The sequence below is a fragment of the Theobroma cacao genome, chromosome 3 (genome assembly GCF_053813885.1).
Source record: "Theobroma cacao isolate CCN51 chromosome 3, ASM5381388v1, whole genome shotgun sequence".
NCBI classification, from domain to species: Eukaryota; Viridiplantae; Streptophyta; class Magnoliopsida; order Malvales; family Malvaceae; genus Theobroma; species Theobroma cacao.
In genome coordinates, this window is record NC_142641.1 from 7,196,592 (window position 1) to 7,215,403 (window position 18,812).

The 18,812-nt window shown below is 33.1% G+C and overlaps 1 long non-coding RNA gene across 1 annotated transcript; it reads right to left on the reverse strand.

Annotated features, from left to right (window-relative positions):
* Nucleotides 1-11,263: 11,263 nt before the first annotated feature.
* LOC148763539 (uncharacterized) lies at nucleotides 11,264-12,970 on the reverse strand. Its single transcript, XR_016025186.1, has 3 exons — nucleotides 12,882-12,970; nucleotides 12,142-12,227; nucleotides 11,264-11,304 (listed from the first exon to the last, which is right to left on the reverse strand). It is a non-coding gene; the product is annotated as an uncharacterized LOC148763539 (long non-coding RNA).
* Between the last annotated feature and the right edge of the window lie 5,842 nt (nucleotides 12,971-18,812).

Sequence of the window (18,812 nt, forward strand, 5' to 3'; positions counted from 1 at the left end):
TGTTTCAATTGTTTCAAGCTCAGAAATTCTCTTTTCTTTTCTTTCTGATGAAAGTAAGTGAAATATTGACCATCAAATTTTCTAAGGAAGTCAGACATGTCTGAGGAGTAGTGGAACGGGACTTCACTGAATTTCACCAAGTACGAGCCCTCTTCTCTAATAATCTCGTAGCCACCATTAGCTTCATTTTGTCGTCTAATCTCATATCAAAGAGAGTCTTTGAAACTTGATTAATCTAGTCCTTTGCCACAATGGCATCCAACTCACCCGTGAAAGACACACAACCCAATTGCCTAGTTTCCTTCAGCTTCTTGGAAAATGGATACATCTTGTATAGGCAGAACTGAAGGAGTAGCTGGAGGCACTATAGGTGGAACCTGACCAATTTGAGCTTGACCAGCCATTTCGGTAAAGAAAGCTGCCAATGCTTGTGCTACCTCAGTAGGCATGGCGGGAATACTAGTAGATGGCGGAGGATGTGGAGAATGTGCAGGAGTCCTAGCTTGCTCAACAGTAGGTGCTGCCCGAATGGTGGATGCAATCAATTCCTCCTTTACTGCATCTAGCTGACGACATTGGGAACAACCTCTTTCCCTCCCAACCGATCTAGTGAGAGGTGGGAGTCCACGTCGAGGAGGCATTATAATCTATAAAAGAATGTGAGCAAGTTTAGGCAACCTTAGGCTCTATATGCAAATGCATGCATTTTATTCGACCTAACCTAACTTCATCTAGGGCCACACTGATATTGTAAATTTTTAAAATCACTTTAAAACCAAAAGCTTTGATCTTTAAAACCAAAAGCTCTTATACCAATCGAATTGTCACGACCCGGTATTCTCCTCGAGCCCATGACAATCGTCGCGGTATCCCGATAGACATTCATTACCTTGAATGTCGATTAAGACCCCGCAAGGCTTAATATCAGTATCTCATTTCCCTCGTGAGTAACCGTTGTCGAAAATCATGTTCTAAAAGATTTTTAAGTTGTTTCCAACTCAAAACAAATAAAATAATAATTTTCGTCTCATAGGGGTATTTTAGTCATTTTCCCCCAATAAGTTCAAAACTGGCTAAAATGTAATATACAAGTACAAAACACATAATTCATAATCAAAAATGAGTTTTAAAGTCTAAAATCTTCATTTAAAACAAAATTATGGTTATTTGAATATAATATGAAAATAAAGGAAATATTAAGTAAAATATTTTATTTTCTCATGAAATAATATTTTTAGAGTTATACGTAAATAAATAATTTTTTTGAAGCGTAAAAGCTAAATAAATTTATACATACTGTAATACAGTAAGCCAAAATATTTAATTTAATTTACAATAACAAGATGGCCCCCAAATAAACAAAAGTAAATAGGACTGTGAACCTACAGTTTTGAAAATGCAGATCCAACGGTAGTCCTCGATGAGATCAGCTATCTACAATCTATACTGAACCTGAAATGGATGGAAAGGAGGGTGGTGAGATTATAAAATCTCAATGAGTAAACAGACATCATCATAAACATCTAGAGTTGAGTACATGGAGACAATAAAGTAAATCATCGTAAACTGGGTCACAGCATTAGAGTACTTTTCATTCAAAATATGTGAAGAGGCTTATGAATATCATAAAAACTAGGCTTGTGCCATAAATCCATTCTTCGGGACACCTTGGCCGAGGCATCCTACCGAGATCGCCAAGGCTATTAAAAATTCACATTTCGCATAAAACACATTTTTTTTTGTTTAAAAGTATAGTCGTTCCTTGACGTTGGCTGAGTTCTCCCTCACGTGGTGGTTTAGCGTGAAGTGAACCCTAAACTTTACCCCAGGAGATACCCTACGCGCCTCTCTGATCGAGGTAAGAATATAATGGGGTTTACTGTGGCCCTCTAAAAGGCTAGTCCACAGAAACCCCCTACTGCAGTGATTAATTAATATATAATCTACTATATAATAAAATTTTGACAACATGACAGGGCTAATGAAATACTACCCAGCCTGCAAGGGTAAAATAAAACAATTCATACGATTCATAAAACACAGCCCAGCCAGTCATGCCAACACAATAACAATATAACATAAGCCATCAATTTAAACAATCAAATTGCCACAATTAACAGTCTCCGTGTATTCTATTTTTCAAAATCATTATTAATTTCAAAAGAATTTATAAATTAATTTCATTATAACACCTTTATTCATAAAACATGAAAATTTACCTTTTCAAATCCATTTTTCCATAGAATTCATGAAATCATCTAAACAGCACCCTAGATAATTAAAATGACAGTAAGTTTACTCACAATGTCTAAAGTGCAGATTTCAAAATACTCAGACTACTAGTCCTCGGGTGCAATGCCCTTGCCTTTATCGGAGGACTCACCACCTTGACATAGTACAAAATCGAGAAACTTACTACATTGGTACAAAATTGAAATTAAACTAATTTAAACTACTAATGCATGATATGGAATGCAAAAATGCGCTAGTAACTATCTAAATTCGGTATCGGCCTAATTCGTCTTATCACTCGATTAAATTACTAATGCGTCCAATTTAATCCAAAATTACTCTATTTCTTTTCTAATACCTCAATTCACCAAACATTATTCAAATAACATCAATTTCAGCATCAAAACCCTCCCATTACTTCATGGAAAAATTTGGCCATTACAGTGCACTAACATCGTGATTTTTCCTGCTTAATTTTCTCACCATTATTCATCATTTTCTAAGCCATTTCTCTTGAAATTATAACAATCCATCACCCACACACATCAAGGAAGATTCAGCCAATGAAGATTCATGGGGAAAATGGATTATTTTCTTGTTGTTTTGCTTCTAAATATGCTAAACTAACTAAAAACACTAACATAACTTAAAATCAAATCAATCCAACATCTTTCTCTCTCCATGCCCATTTTCACTAGCCATGAATTCATCATGAAAACATGTAATTTAACCATGAAAAATAAGGAGAAATGCTTAAGGAAAATAGATTTCAAGTTTAAATTGAAAAATCCTACCTTTTTCACTTGTTTTCCTTGATTTTCCACACTTTTTCTCTTGAAATCCTCCACCTAGGTTTTGTTCTTGTTTTTCCTTTCTTTCCTTTTGTCTTGGCCGAATATGGAGAAGAAGAATGGGATAAATATGGGCTGAGTTTAATAGAAAATAATAAAATATCCTTACTTGACGCATGGCATGTTTCCATTGGTCCATTTTTAAAACTTTTAAAATTTTAAACCTTTTATCTCCACCACATGATTAGTCAAAGGTCAAAATGAGGATAAAGGAAGACCATGTGCCGGACAAGTGTCCTGGTGGTGAAAAATTACTGTTTTGCCCCTGGAGTGGCAAAATTACCATTTTGCCCCTACGCTCCAAAAATACCGAAATTACAACTTTTTCACTTATCAACCTCAAATTATACTCCAATGAGTCAAATGTGATCAATTTTGATCAAAAACTTCTTCCAATATTCTAATTATATCCTTAGGTGGCAAAATTACCATTTTACCCCTAGATAGTGAAAATTTCGATTTGACTCCAAATTAATCCTCGAACTTCGAATCACCATTTTAAGTCATTCCTTAACTGTAAAATTTTCAATTTCATCCTAAAATCTCTATTGGATCTAGTTCGAGCTTTAAATCAATTTTGCTGTTCCTTTAGGTACAATACCAACTTTTGTAAATTTTTCGGAACTCTCCTAGCATGCAAACATGCTATCCATTACATGTATGTCATGACAAGTATTTTATAAGGTCGGGCTTTACAAACATTCACTGTCACCTTTCATCATTTTCTTTGCGCCCTTTTATCCTCCTACTATGAACTGGTAAGTTTTTTTTGTCATTGATCTCGAATTCGTTGTTAAAAAATTTTTCATGGATAGTGTTCTTAATTTCTCATGCAAGTACAGGTATCATTAACAAGTAATATAGTAATAAAGTAGAGTATCATTCTCATAGAGAATTGTTTTAATTCCTAATTGCTAACTACTAAAATTATAACACCTTAATTTTATCCAAACAACTAAAAATTAAATTGAAAAGGAAAAATAATTTTAAAAAACTAATGACTAAAACTAATTTAAATTAACTAGCAAAATTATTTTATTAAATCTAATTGACTTTAGACCAAGATTATGATGTCCCTCAATACTTCATCTGATTATTGCGTCTCTTTTTTAACTTAGCTTAATGGATTAAGTTGCTAACCTAGAGTCCTAAATTATTTACAAGTCTCTGTCTAGTTTCTCATAAAAATGTCTCTTCCAATTAATTTACTATATATTTATGCAAATTAAATTAAAGGCAAATTTATTAAGTTTAGGCTCTAATCCTAGCTACGTATGTCGACCTTATATGCAAATCAAATCACCTAATCAAATAAAAGCATTTGATCATACGATATTCTATTTAAGGTCTACCTAAATCTCCTTCGTCAAGGTTTAACTTTAGTTTTCAACTCAATCTAATTGGTGATCAGGCAACTAGAAGCATGAAGAACAGAATAAAGTAAACAACTTAAATCTATCAAACATAAGCAAAAGAGAGATAATAAATCAGACTACATATTGAGTTCAATCATAATCTTAGATAAATAATTTAGTTCCCCATCAAGTCACATTATCATCGAATTAAGTTTGAACATTCAAATCAAACTAAGAAAAATACGAGAATAACAAAAAGATAAAACTCAAGAAATGTAATCTTGATCTTCTAAATCTTTTTGACTCCTTCAACTTTTTCTCAGCTTCAATGACTTTGTGGCTTGATTCTTAGTTGTCAATTTGGTGTTTCATTCTCTCCCTAAAAGTCCTCTGAAATGTTGTTTATATAGTGCTTTGAAGTTGGGCCAAGTTGGGTGAAGAAAACACTCAATTCAAATTAGGATTTCCTCATCAGACTATGTGAGCCACAATTTACCTCCTCTAATGCCACGGCCTTTACCATTTAAATAGCAGAAATCGTAATTGCTCTAGGATTGCTACAGTACTTCAACTTCAACATGATGTTTGACCATCTTTTAGGCCGAACTGGGTGAAGTGGTAAACATAAAAGTTGTATCTTTTTCTCTTATCTTTCCAATGGTTAAAGAATCATCTCATTTAGAGTTTTATAGAGAGAGTTATGGGTAAAATCCCAGAACATATGCAGTGAAAGTATGCACCACAAAATTGCTCTCCTTCTTTTATTAATAGTTTTCCTTCATTAAACACCTACAAGAAAACAACTAATTCAATAACAACCTATCTTAATCACATAAACACCAAATTAAGTATAAAATTAACTAAGATTAGATTGACTCTAAAATGGCCCATACTTTGAAATAGTGATAAATAAAGTTGGTCGGATGCGAATTGAGCCATAATAAGGAACTCTGGGAACCAAAGAGACAAGATAAAATTTTTAGAATAAAATAATATTTTATTAATAAAATAATATTAAAATATTAATATTTAACCGGATGTCGAAATCAATAATGAAGAAGGATCATATGGTTGATCCAAGTAAGGGAAAAGATGTCAAGCCTGACTCTATAAAATACCTGTCATGACATACATGTGATGGACAGCATGTTTGCAAGCTAAGAGAGTCCCAAAAAATTCACAAAAGTCGGTATTGTACCTAGAGTTACAAAAAGGTTGATTTAAGCCTCGAATTAGATCAAATAGAGAATTTAAGATGAAATTAAGAATATTAAAGTCTCAGAATGGTTTAATATGGTGATTTGGAGTTCGATGATCAATTTGGAGTCAAACCAGAATTTTCACTATCTAATGGCAAAATGGTCATTTGCCACTTGGGGACAAAATGAGAATTTTTAGAAAAGATTTTTTTTGACCCCATTTGACTTATTGGAGTATGATTTGAGGTTAAGAAGTGAAAAAAAATTCATTCTAGGTATTTTCAGAGCATAGGGGTAAAATGGTAATTTTGCCACCCTAGGGGCAAAACAGTAATTTTCCACCACCAGGACATTTGTACAGCACATGGTCTTCCCTTATCCTCATTTTGACCATTGACTAATTGTGTGGTGGAGATAAAAAGGATTAAAATTTTTAAAGTTTTAAAAATAGACCAATGGAAACATGCCACGTGTCAAGTAAGAATATTTTATTATTTTCCATTAAAATCAGCCCATATTTATCCCATTTTCTCTTCATGTGGCCGGCCATGGTAAGACAAAGAGAGGAAGGAAAAACAAGAAACCTAGGTGGGAAAATTAAAGGAAAATTGGTGGATTTCAAAGAATCAAGCAATCAAAGGTAAAATTTCTTGATTTTGACTTGTGATCTACCTTTCCCATTCATTTCTCCTTATTTTCCATGGTTAAATCTCATGTTTTCATGGTGAATTCATGGCTGCCCAAATGGGTATGGAGAGAGAATGAAGTTAGATTGATTTGATTTTAAGTTATGTTAGTGTTTTTAGTTAGTTTAGCATATTTAGAAACAAAACAACAAGAAAAGAATTCATTTTCCCCTATTACCATTATTGGCCAAATTTTCTAGGGAGGATATTGTAGTTGAAATTGATGATATTTCATAATATTTGGGTGATATTTGATGTTTGGTGAGGCTAGAAATTAAATGGAAAATTTTGGTGTGAAAATCTGAATTTTTACCTAATGTGTAGACATGTGTGATTATTGACCCGGGACTGATAAATTGAATCTCATTCACAATTACTGAGGTAATTTAGGTATAATTGGAGTGTAGAAAGTGAGAAGAATTGATTCGGAGTTAAATTGGAGATTTTAGCCGACTATACCGAGTATAGTGTGACTTAGGTCGAATATCACATTTAAGTGATTAATCAGACATTTTGCATCTCATCGCATGCATTCATTTAGATTTAGAGAGCCTGAAATAGTTTATGATAAATTGACACAATTTATTGAAATTCGTGTCACGTATGATGTATAGGTGGTGAGCCCTCTAACAAGGGTAGAGAGATTATGCCCGAAGATCGAGAATAAGAGTATATCGAACTCCTAGTACTGTTAGTAACCTTACCATCATTTTTATTATCTAAAGTGTGTTTTTAATTGGTTTTGGTGAAATTTTATGAAAATGAGTTTAAATGGTAAATCTTGAGTTTTACAAATAAAATGTGTCTACATGAAAAGATTTTATAAATTGTTTTAAAATTGAATGATGATTTTGAAAAATAGAGTAATTGGAGACCATTTGTTATGAATTAAATTTATGATTTGAATCGAATGGCTTATGATAGTATTTGCATGAATGGCTAAATTTGTGTTTGTGTTGAAATATATGAAATGTGTATTTAGCCTTAAAAGGTTGTGAATTACAATAATTGCCATATCATGTTTTTGAACTTTATTGTATGGTGGATTATATATATTAATGAATCATTGCAGTAGGGGGTTTCTGTGGACTAGCCTTTTAGAGGGGCAAGGTAAACCCCATTATATTCTTACCTCGAACGGAGAGGCACGTAGGGTATCTCCTGGGGTAAAGCTTAGGGTTCACTTCATGCCAAACCACCACATGAAGGGGAACTCAGCCAACGTCAAGGAACGACTGTGTTTTTCTCAAACTAAAAATATGTTTTAAGTGTATACGAAATTTTAACAGCCTTGGCGGGCTCGAGTGTACGCCTCTGATCAAGGTGTCATCGAGTACTATTTGATGGCATGAGCCAATTGTTTATGGAAGTCATAAGCCTTAATGAGAAATTAAATGAAATACAACCGTTTGCATGGGTTGGGATGAATTTTCAAATTGTGAAATACGTGTTGTGATGGGATATTTTAATTGTCTGTTTTAAATGATGTTTGCTTACTCACTGGGATTTTATAATCTCACCACCCTCCTTTCCACCCATTTCAGGCTCAGAGTAGGCTGTAGATAGCTGATTCCATCAAGGGCTTTTATTGGATTAGCGTCCTCCATACAGTAGGTTCACAGTTTCTTTAATTCTAGTTGTCGTGGGCCCACTTGATATTGTAAATTTAATAGTTTATTACGTTACAATATGAATGAATTTATTTTGTTTTTACATTACAAAAAGTATTTACACAACTCCAAAATTTCTGTTTATAAGAAAGTAAAATATTTTATTGAATATTTTGTTTTATCTTCTTATTAGATTCAAGTAATTATAATTTCATTTTAAATAAAGATTTTAGATACCTAAACTTATTTTTAATTGTAAATTATGCGATTGGTACTTGTTTACTACATTTTTAATTGGTTTCGAAATTTTTAGTGAAAAATGACCAAAATGCCCCTGTGAGACAAAAATTTTTATTTTATCAGTTTAAAGTTGGAAATAGCTTAAAATCCTTTAGAACATAAAAGTTGGCAACGGTTACTCGTCAGGGGAAATGAGAAATTGATATTAAACCTTGTGGGGTTCAGTTGGCATTCCAAAAGATGAGTGCCCATCAGGGCACAGCGGCAGTTGTCACGGGCTCGAGGGGAGTTCCAGGTCATGACAATTACATTGGTATCAGAGCTTTTGGTTTTAAAGATCAGAACTTTTGGGTTTAAAGTTGGTTTAAAACTGTTTTAAAGTTGTTTTAAAATTTATAGTGTCAGTGTGGCCCCAAGTCCAGTTAAGTTAAGTTGAGTTAGGTTAGATTGAATAGAACGCATACATCTATATATAGAAACCTATCTACTCTTGCGATGCGTAAAGAATTAAGTAATTACTACTTGGTCATGTATAGATTGTGAGGTGCACGGGTGACATACACACTATGTCTAGAAGAGGCAGTAGACCCGATACCCTTCATAATGCTAGCGAGGGATCTCTAGATTCTACGGCTAGAAGCAAATGGCGCCCTGATCCAAGTGATTCAGAAGGTGGTCCATCTCGATTTCCTGATAATAGAATTCCTAAGAACTTATCAGAATGGGTTCATAATAAGGGGAGCTTCAAGAGTAGTGAGAATTTTGAAAGTGAAAGTAGCTCCAATACATCGAAAACTGAACAAGATTTCCTTTCTGAATAACCTAGAGAGCACCATAGAGAATGGACGAGGGAACAAATTGCAAAGGGATATATTCGTTCTAGGAAGAGCGTGATAGTTGTCTGACACTTTCCACCAGGCTGTGGGAGAAATTTAAGGGGACAACTAGAAAAGAATGAGGAGAAAGAAACAGTTACAAGTAAACCTCTTAGAAAGGTGTCAAGTGTACAACATTTTCCTCTCGAATGTGGAAGAGATGCTGCACTGGTGAGTGCTGAGGAATTTTAGAGAAGACAACAAGCCTGGATTGAAGAGCAAAGGAGGAGATCTCAAGAGGAGGAGAACCCGGAAGAAGATCTTAAGAAGGACTCGGAGTAGATCTTCTGATAAGATCAGATTAAGATAATGATCCCAATGACATGTAAAATTTCTATAGGATTTTGCACTACCTTAACTCTAAGTAGATGTAGTGTAAAGGAGATAATAATTATCTGTACAAAGAAGTAAAAATAGTCTGGCTTTAAGAGTGTATGACTAGAATGTAATATAAAGTAGCTATTTAAATGACGGGATGGATATGAAATTTTCTTTATGACAGAGATAAATTGGTAATATAATTATTGAGGAAGGGTATAAGAGGAAGCAATAAGGTTATAAGTGACATTCGAAAAGGATAACGTGATTAAGTTGATGATTGCAATTTAAGTATGAAGAGGATTACTTAGTAATGTTATGACACTATGAGGTAATAATTAGGCATAAATATAACCCAATGAAGTTAAATTATGGAATATGGGGAATATAAAATTTTGATTTAGTAAGGATTGCGAGAATAAAGTGAGGAGGAAGCTGAGTTGTTTTCGTAGTTAATTATTTCGAAAGTCAATAAGATTAATGGAGTACAAGACAAGGAGGATAATTAGATAGATATGACAATAAATTTGAGAAAAGTTGTAGATAGTAAGCAACTTATGTGTGGAGTGGTATATGTATCATGAATTTATTACATCGAATGGAAAGGATGTTTTGAGGTAGAATTTTATGAATGATGATGAAAGTCAAAAGATGACATGAGTTAAAAGTATTAACTTGGCTTAGTGCGTATGACAAGAAAATAGAAGGTACCTATACTTATGGAACTCATGATATATGTTTAGAAAGGAAACCCACTAGTTGAGAATGATTGATGTGGTGACTTTGAATGTAGACAAATAGTTTTGATGAAGAAAATTTCTAATAGTTACAGTACTTCAACATTGACTTTTCAACGTTGTAATGCTTCGAATACCTCACGCCTATAATGCATGAGTAAGATGGGAGTGACACGATAATGAGCTTACAAATTAAATTTTGGTTAGTGGTCATTACGTTTTGTTATCTAGGAGTCTTAAATATTCTGGAGAATGTCTACCTAATGAATTGAAAAGCTTCTTTATTGCCTTGTATATGGGCATATAATTAAAAAAATTTTTGAAAGATTCTTGAGATGACTATATTGAGATGAGATACTAAATGATAAAAGTGTGAATGAAGAATTACGAGACTAGTATAGAAAACCAGCTTATATAGAGTATCATTACAAGAATTTACTAATCTTGTTTTGACCTTGTTGAAAGGAAAGGATTAGTGACAACACAAGTAAATTACTGGGTATGATAGAAACTTTTGGAGATAAGTTGCAGCATGCGTAGTTGAGCATGCATGTAGATATTTTGGTGAGCAAGTGCATGTGTCACGACCCGGAACCTCCCTCAGGCCCATGACAATCGCCGCGACGTCCCGATTGACACTCATTATCCGGAATGCCAACCGGAACCCCGCAAGGTTTACATATCAGTTTCTTTCCTTTCTTGTGAGCAATCATTGTTAGATATCGAGTCTTTAGAGAATATATACTATTTTAGATCAAAAACAATCAAAATAAAATTTTCGCCACATAGGGGTATTTTGGTCATTTTTTCTCAAAAATTTCAAAATTGGCTAAAACGTAATATACAAGTACAAAATACATAATTCATATTCAAAATGAGTTCAAAAGTCTAAACTCTTCATTTAAAACGAAATTACGATTATTTGAATAAAATAAGAAAATAAAAGAAATATTAAGGGAAATATTCTATTTTCTTATAAAACAATATTTATAAAGTTATACGTGAATAATTTTTTTAGCGTAAAAGCTAAATAAATTTATACATACTGAAATACAGTAAGCCAAAATATTTAATTTAATTTACAATAACCAGAGGGCCCCCGAATAAACAAAAGTAAAGAGGACTGTGAACCTACGGTTTGGAAAATGCAGATCCAATAGTAGTCCTCGATGAGATCAGCTATCTACAGTCTATACTGAACCTGAAATGGGTGGAAAGGAGTTGGGTGAGATTTTGCAATCCCAATGAGTAAACAGACATTATCATAAATATCTAAAGGCGAGTAAAATGGAGGCAAGTTTAAACAACAAATTTCAACTCATTTCATAATGTTTTCAATTTATTTCTTAAACCACAAAGTATTTGTAATTTACCAAAACAATTGTTAAGGCTTATGGCTTTTATTAAAACAAGGCTCAAGCCAAAACTAATCCTCGGGGATACCTTGGCCGAGGTATCTAACCGAGTCCGCCAAGGGTGTTAAAATATTCACACGTGAAACACATTTTTATTTTTAAAACAAGCCGTCCCTTGGCGTTGGCCGAGTTACACATTCACGTGGGGGTTCGACGTGAAGTGAGCTCTAATACTACCCCAGGAGTTACCCTCCTCGCCTCTACAACCGGAGTAACTATATAACTGGGTTTACCGTGCCCCTCTAATAGGCAGTCCACGGAAACCCGTCACTGCAGTGACTAACCCACCAATTTTAATAAAATTTCGACAGTATAACGTGGCTTTTATTTATTTATCCAGCCTGCATAGTAAAACAACTTACATAAATTTCCCAATGCATTCACAAAATATAGCCACATATACTCATTTCTCATAAGCCATTCCTAGGAAAATATATATTTTTCAAGTCAATTTGTAGCCTCCAATTACTCAATTTCATAATCAATACAATATATTTTTATTTGTCACATTTATTCCTAAAACATCAAAAATCCCGTTTTAATCTCGTTCTCATTTCATAAAATACATAAAGGGCATTTAAAATAAACTCTAGATAATTTACAATAATAATAAGTTTACTCACCGTTTGTACAAACTAAAAGCTTTCTAAGCGCCCCGATCACTACTCGTCGGGTACGACTTCTTTGCCTTTTCCGGAAGGCTCTCCTCCTAGACACATTACAAAAATTTACACAATTCATCACATTGATGCTAAATCACTATATAATTAACTTAAATCCTATACTAATGCATGGTATGAAATGCAATAGCCTAAAACGGCTTAAATGCGGTATTAACCTATTTTTGGCACTTTGCCCGATAAATTGCTAACGCGCTCCATTTTAGCTCTAAATCATCCCATTCTCTCTCCAACATTTCTAACCATCAAATATCAGCCAATAACCTTCTAAAAACAACAAAAATCAGCTCACTCCCTTCCTTGGAAAATTCGGCCAAAAATGGGACATTAACTCGGTAAATTTTCTACTTTGTTTTTCTATCACGTTTAATCGTTTTTCATCATTTTCTCTTCATTTCCCTTAGAATAAAATCAATTCATCATCATTGTACAGCATTGAGCATCCAGCCAAGAGTGGGTATTGTGAAAATTTAATGATTTCTTGCCCAATTTAATTTCTAAACACATTTAACTAACTAAAACTATCAATTTAACTAAAAATCAAAACCTAAAAATTTCAATTTCTCTCTCCTAGAATTTCGTCCAGCCCTTGATATCACTTTTTGATCTCTCTCCTCAAGCATGCTAAATGGAAATAAAGGCATAGGAAAGGTAGAAATCAAGCTAAAATCGAAAAATCTTACCGTTAGACGCGTAAACGGTCGAAAACCGCGAATTTCTCTTTGAATTTTCTTGTTTCTCTTTGGTTTTTCTTTTCTTCTTCCTTTCCTCTCTATTTCCTCTGTTTTTCTTCCTTATGGCCGGCCAGCACTCAAAATTTGGGTTTAAATGGCTGACTTTTCATTAAAATAATATTATTTCATTAAAAAAATGCCATGTGTCACTTTCCCATTGGCCCATTTTTAAAATTTCATCCATTTGTTTCCAAATTTTCACCATACACTTGTCTCATATATTCATAGCTTAGATAAAATTCTCAGACTCATCCAAAGTCTCGGTGGAGTAATTTTTGCAATTTACACTTTTGCCCCCGTAAAAGTCAAAAATTACATTTTTGCCCCAAAAATTGAAAAATTGCCCATAGACATATTTTTCATCCCTTATACTCATACCATTCTCCAATTTGTCAAATTTGATCAAAATTCTCTCAAAATCTCAAATTTTGTCCATGGGTGGCAAAATTACGATTTTGCCCCTACACTCCAAAAATCACCAGAATTAAACTTTTTCACTTCCTATCATTAAATTATACTCCAAATAGTTAATCTTGGTCAAAAATTTCACTCCATGATCAAATTATTATCTTAGGTGGCAAAATGACGATTTTGCCCTTGAATATCAAAATTTCTAATTTTACCCCAAATGAACCCTCGAACTCCGAACAATCATTTTTAGTCATTCCTGAACTATAAAATATTAAATTTCATCCTACAATTCCTATTTGAACTAGTTCGAGGTTAAATCAACTCAAGTGTACCGTTAGGTACGATATCGGGTTTCGTCTTTTCTTATGTGCTTTCCTAGCATAATAACATGCTACTCAGTGCATGTATGTCATGACATGTATTTATAGGGTTGGGTTTTACAGCATGCCTTTATGGAAATGATATACTTGGAGTATGAAAGAGCAACTAAGTGATTAGGTGTTTCAAGAATATTTAAATACCTTTGAGGAAGAATTATAAATTATACGAGATGAGTATAAGATGTGTGATTTTGAAACTTGTTGAGGAGTCAAATGGCTAAGTCACGAGTTAAGTAATCATCTGTTGTGAGACATAAGTTTAAGATAGATATTCCCAAGGAAATACTCAAGTGAAGCTTTGCTCTGGATCTCGTTAAAGCAAGCACTAAGTTATGTGATTATAAAAAGGAAGCTGTAAGCTGAGAGTGATATTAGTATTAATATTGAAAAATACTTGAGGAGAATCTAGTTTTAAGTTTTACAATTTCAAGTACAATTTATAAATTGGTTAAGGAAGAATGATGTTATGTTCATATGAAAGAGTGGAACAAAGGATGATAGAAGTTAACCTTGAAAATGAAGTCAGATAATGAAATTTTCCTAATACATTATGGAAATTGGAATTCGAAAATGCTTGAGGCATACATGATTCAAATGAGTTTGAGTCTTAAGTGACAAATCAATATCGTAATGCAAGAAAGATACAAGGTAATGTAGAGGTATGAAGGATAATCAAAGAAAAAGGATGACTCTTAGGAATTGTGGTATTGCATGAGATGCAATGATCAAGTTAAGATAAATCTTTGAGGCATCAATAGGATTATAAAGCATACATGCATAATAGATTATAATTCAATGGAGATGACATTGTGATGCAATGATATATAGTACAAGGAAATTTAAGCATATGGTTGGAAAGGATATGAATGATATGAAGTTGTACGCAAGTATAATAAGAAGGTTGACATGCACTATAAGAATTATTATATTGAATCTAAGATTGGGATGCGGATGAATAAAGGGGAATGTAGTCCAAGGCATGTGAACACATGGATCCCTATACATAATGAGAGATGTTGACATTTCAAAATGCATGTACATATGTATATATGAAATTGATAATTTGACTAACTAAGGTGAAGAATTGTTCTCAGTAATTGGGAGATTTTGAAATAATGCCAGAGGAGATCGGTAAGCTAAAGTGTTATCAGGCATGCAATGAATGATTAGAGTTATGAGTGACTTTGAAGGTAAGCCTTGAATTGTTTAAGTTCTTAATGGAACTCTATTAAAGGAAGTGTATGGAAAAGCATAAGATGAATGAATCAAGGTTAAAAATTTTGGCATGGAGCAAGTTAATAAAATGATGATTAGGTATATATAAGTAAGTATAATAGGTGATCAAAATCGGTATAATTGAGATGAAGTTATGGTTCAAATTTAATAAGGGTGATAAAGGTATGCTTGGTGACTCGATATAAGAAATCATGATTGTGAAAGGTACTGCTGATCTAGCTTCAAAGGATAATAATTACCATAAATAAAGCATTTAATTGAATTGAAGGTGAACGAGGTAAATAAATTGAATGTCCCTATAGAAGGAAAAAAAAAAAGAGGAATAGGATCATAGAAGGAGATTGATAACGCAACATCGACGTGAATTCGAGGACGAATTCTATTTAAGTGGTGGAGATTGAAATGCCCCATACTTTGATATGGTGATAAATAAAGTTGGTTGAATGAGAATTGAGGCATAATAAGGAACTCTAGGAATCAAAGAGACAAGATAAAATTTTTATAATAAAATATTATTTTATTAATAAAATAATATTAAAATATTAATATTTAATCGGATGTCGAAATCAGTCATGAAGAAGGATCATATGGTTGATCCAAGGGAAAAGATGTCAAGCCTGACTCTATAAAATACTTGTCATAACATACATGTGATGGATAGCATGTTTGCTTGCTAGGAGAGTCTTGAAAAATTCACAAAAGTCAATATTGTACCTAGAGGTACAACAAAGTTGATTTAAGCCTCGAACTAGATCAAATAGAGAATTTAATATGAAATTAAGAATATTAAAGTCCCAGAATGGTTTAATATGGTGATTTGGAGTTCGAGGATCAATTTGGAGTCAAACCGAAATTTTCACTATCTAATGGCAAAATGGTCATTTGCCACTTGGGGACAAAATGAAAATTTTTAGACAAGATTTTTTTTAGCCCCATTTGACTTATTGGAGTATGATTTGAGGTTAAGAAGTGAAAAAAATTCATTCTTGGTATTTTTCGGAGCATAGGGGTAAAAGGATAATTTTACCACCCTAAGGGCAAAACAGTAATTTTCCACCACCAGGACATTTGTCCAGCACATGGTCTTCCCTTATCCTCATTTTGACCATTGACTAATTGTGTGGTGGAGATAAAAAGGATTAAAATTTTTAAAGTTTTAAAAATGGACCAATGGAAACATGCCATGTGTCAAGTAAGAATATTTTATTATTTTCCATTAAAATCAGCCCAAATTTATCCCATTTTCTCTTCATGTGGCCGGCCATGGTAAGACAAAGAGAGGAAAGGAGAAACAAGAAACCTAGGTGGGAAAATTAAAGGAATATTAGTGGATTTCAAGGAATCAAGCAATCAAAGGTAAAATTTCTTGATTTTGACTTGTGTGATCTACCTTTCCCATGCATTTCTCCTTATTTTTCATGGTTAAATCTCATGTTTTCATGGTGAATTCATGGCTGCCCAAATGGGTATGGAGAGAGAATGAAGTTAGATTGATTTGATTTTAAGTTATGTTAGTGTTTTTAGTTAGTTTAGCATATTTAGAAACAAAACAACAAGAATAGAATTCATTTTCCCCCATTACCATTATTGGCCGAATTTTCTAGGGAGGATATTGTAGTTTAAATTGATGATATTTCATAATATTTAGGTGATATTTGATGTTTGGTATGGCTAGAAATTAAATGGAAAATTTTGGTGTGAAACTCTAAATTTTTACCTAATGTGTAGACGTGTGATTATTGACCCGGAACTGATAAATTGAATCTCATTCACAGTCATTGAGGTAATTTAGGTATAATTGGAGTGTAGAAAGTGAGAAGAATTGATTCGGAGTTCAATTGGAGAATTTAGCCGATTAGATCAAGTATAGTGTGACTTAGGTTGAATATCACATTTAAGTGATTAATCAGACATTTTGCATCCCATCGCATGCATTCATTTAGATTTAGAGAGCCTGAAATAGTTTATGATAAATTGACACAATTTATTGAAACTCGTGTCACGTATGATGTATAGGTGGTGAGCCCTCTAACAAGGGTAGAGAGATTGTGCCTGAAGACCGGGAATATGAGTATATCGAACTCCTAGTACTGTGAGTAACCTTACCATCATTTTTATTATCTAAAGTATGTTTTTAATCGGTTTTGGTGAAATTTTATGAAAATGAGTTTAAATGGTAAATCTTGAGTTTTACAAATAAAATGTGTCTACATGAAAAGATTTTATAAATTGTTTTAAAATTGAATGATGATCTTGAAAAATAGAGTAATTGGAGACCATTTGTTATGAATTAAATTTATGATTTGAATCGAATGGCTTATGACAGTATTTGCATGAATGGTTGAATTGATATTTGTGTTGAAATATATGAAATGTGTATTTAGCCTTGAAAGATTGTGAATTACAATAATTGCCATATCATGTTATTAAACTTTATTGTATGGTGGATTATATATATTAATTAATCACTGCAGTAGGGGTTTTCTGTGGACCAGCCTTTTAGAGGGGTACGATAAACCCCATTATATTCTTACCTCGAACGGAGAGGCGCGTAGGGTATCTCCTGGGGTAAAGCTTAGGGTTCACTTCATGCCAAACCACCACGTGAAGGGAAACTCAGCCAACGCCAGGAACGGTTGTGTTTTTCTCAAACTAAAAATATGTTTTAAGTGTATACAAAATTTTAACAGCCTTGGCGGGCTCGAGTGTACGCCTCTGATCAAGGTGTCATCGAGTACTATTTGATGGCATGAGCCAAATGTTTATGGAAGTCATAAGCCTTAATGAGAAATTAAATGAAATACAACCGTTTGCATAGGTTGGGATGAATTTTCAAATTGTGAAATACGTATTGTGATGGGATATTTTAATTATCTCTTTTTACTCGACTTTAGCTGATTTAAATGATGTTTGTTTACTCACTGGGATTTTGTAATCTCACCACCCTCCTTTCACCCATTTCAAGCTTAGGGTAGGTTGTAGATAGCTGATTCCATCAAGGGCTTCTATTGGATTAGCGTCTTCCACACAATAGGTTCACAATTTCTTTAATTCTAGTTATCATGGGCCCACTTGATATTGTAGATTTAATAGTTTATTGCGTTACAGTATGAATGAATTTTTTTTATTTTTACATTACAAAAAGTATTTATGCATAACTCCAAAATTTTTGTTTATAAGATAGTAAAATATTTTATTGAATATTTTATTTTATCTTCTTATTATATTCAAGTAATTATAATTTCATTTTAAATAAAGATTTTAGATGCCTAAACTTATTTTTAGTTGTAAATTATGCGATTGGTACTTGTTTACTACATTTTTAACTGGTTTCAAAATTTTTAGTGAAAAATGACCAAAATGCCCCTGTGAGACAAAAATTTTTATTTTATCAGTTTTAAGTTGGAAATAGCTCAAAATCCTTTAGAACATAAAATTTGGCAACGGTTACTCACCGAGGGAAATGAGAAACTGATATTAAGCCTTGCGGGGTTTCGGTTGGCATTCCAGGAGATAAGTGCCCATCGGGGCACCGCGACGGTTATCATGAGCTCGAGGGGACTTCTAGATCGTGACAGACTCACCTAAATTAACTACTATAGAATAATTAAATAAAACTTACTAATTTATATGCATTACTATAAGAACTAAGCTAAATTAATATTAAAATTAAACCCAAATAACTCTATATCATAGAGTTATCAGATAATGAAGAGGATTATGTGGTTTCGAGGATTTTGTATCTCCTAGAATTAGGGGTTCGGATATTCAAATGATGTCCTTTTAAGACTTTTAGGTCATTGTAAATAAAAGGTGGAAATTAAATCGCGCTTTATTATTTTGAAGGAAAATT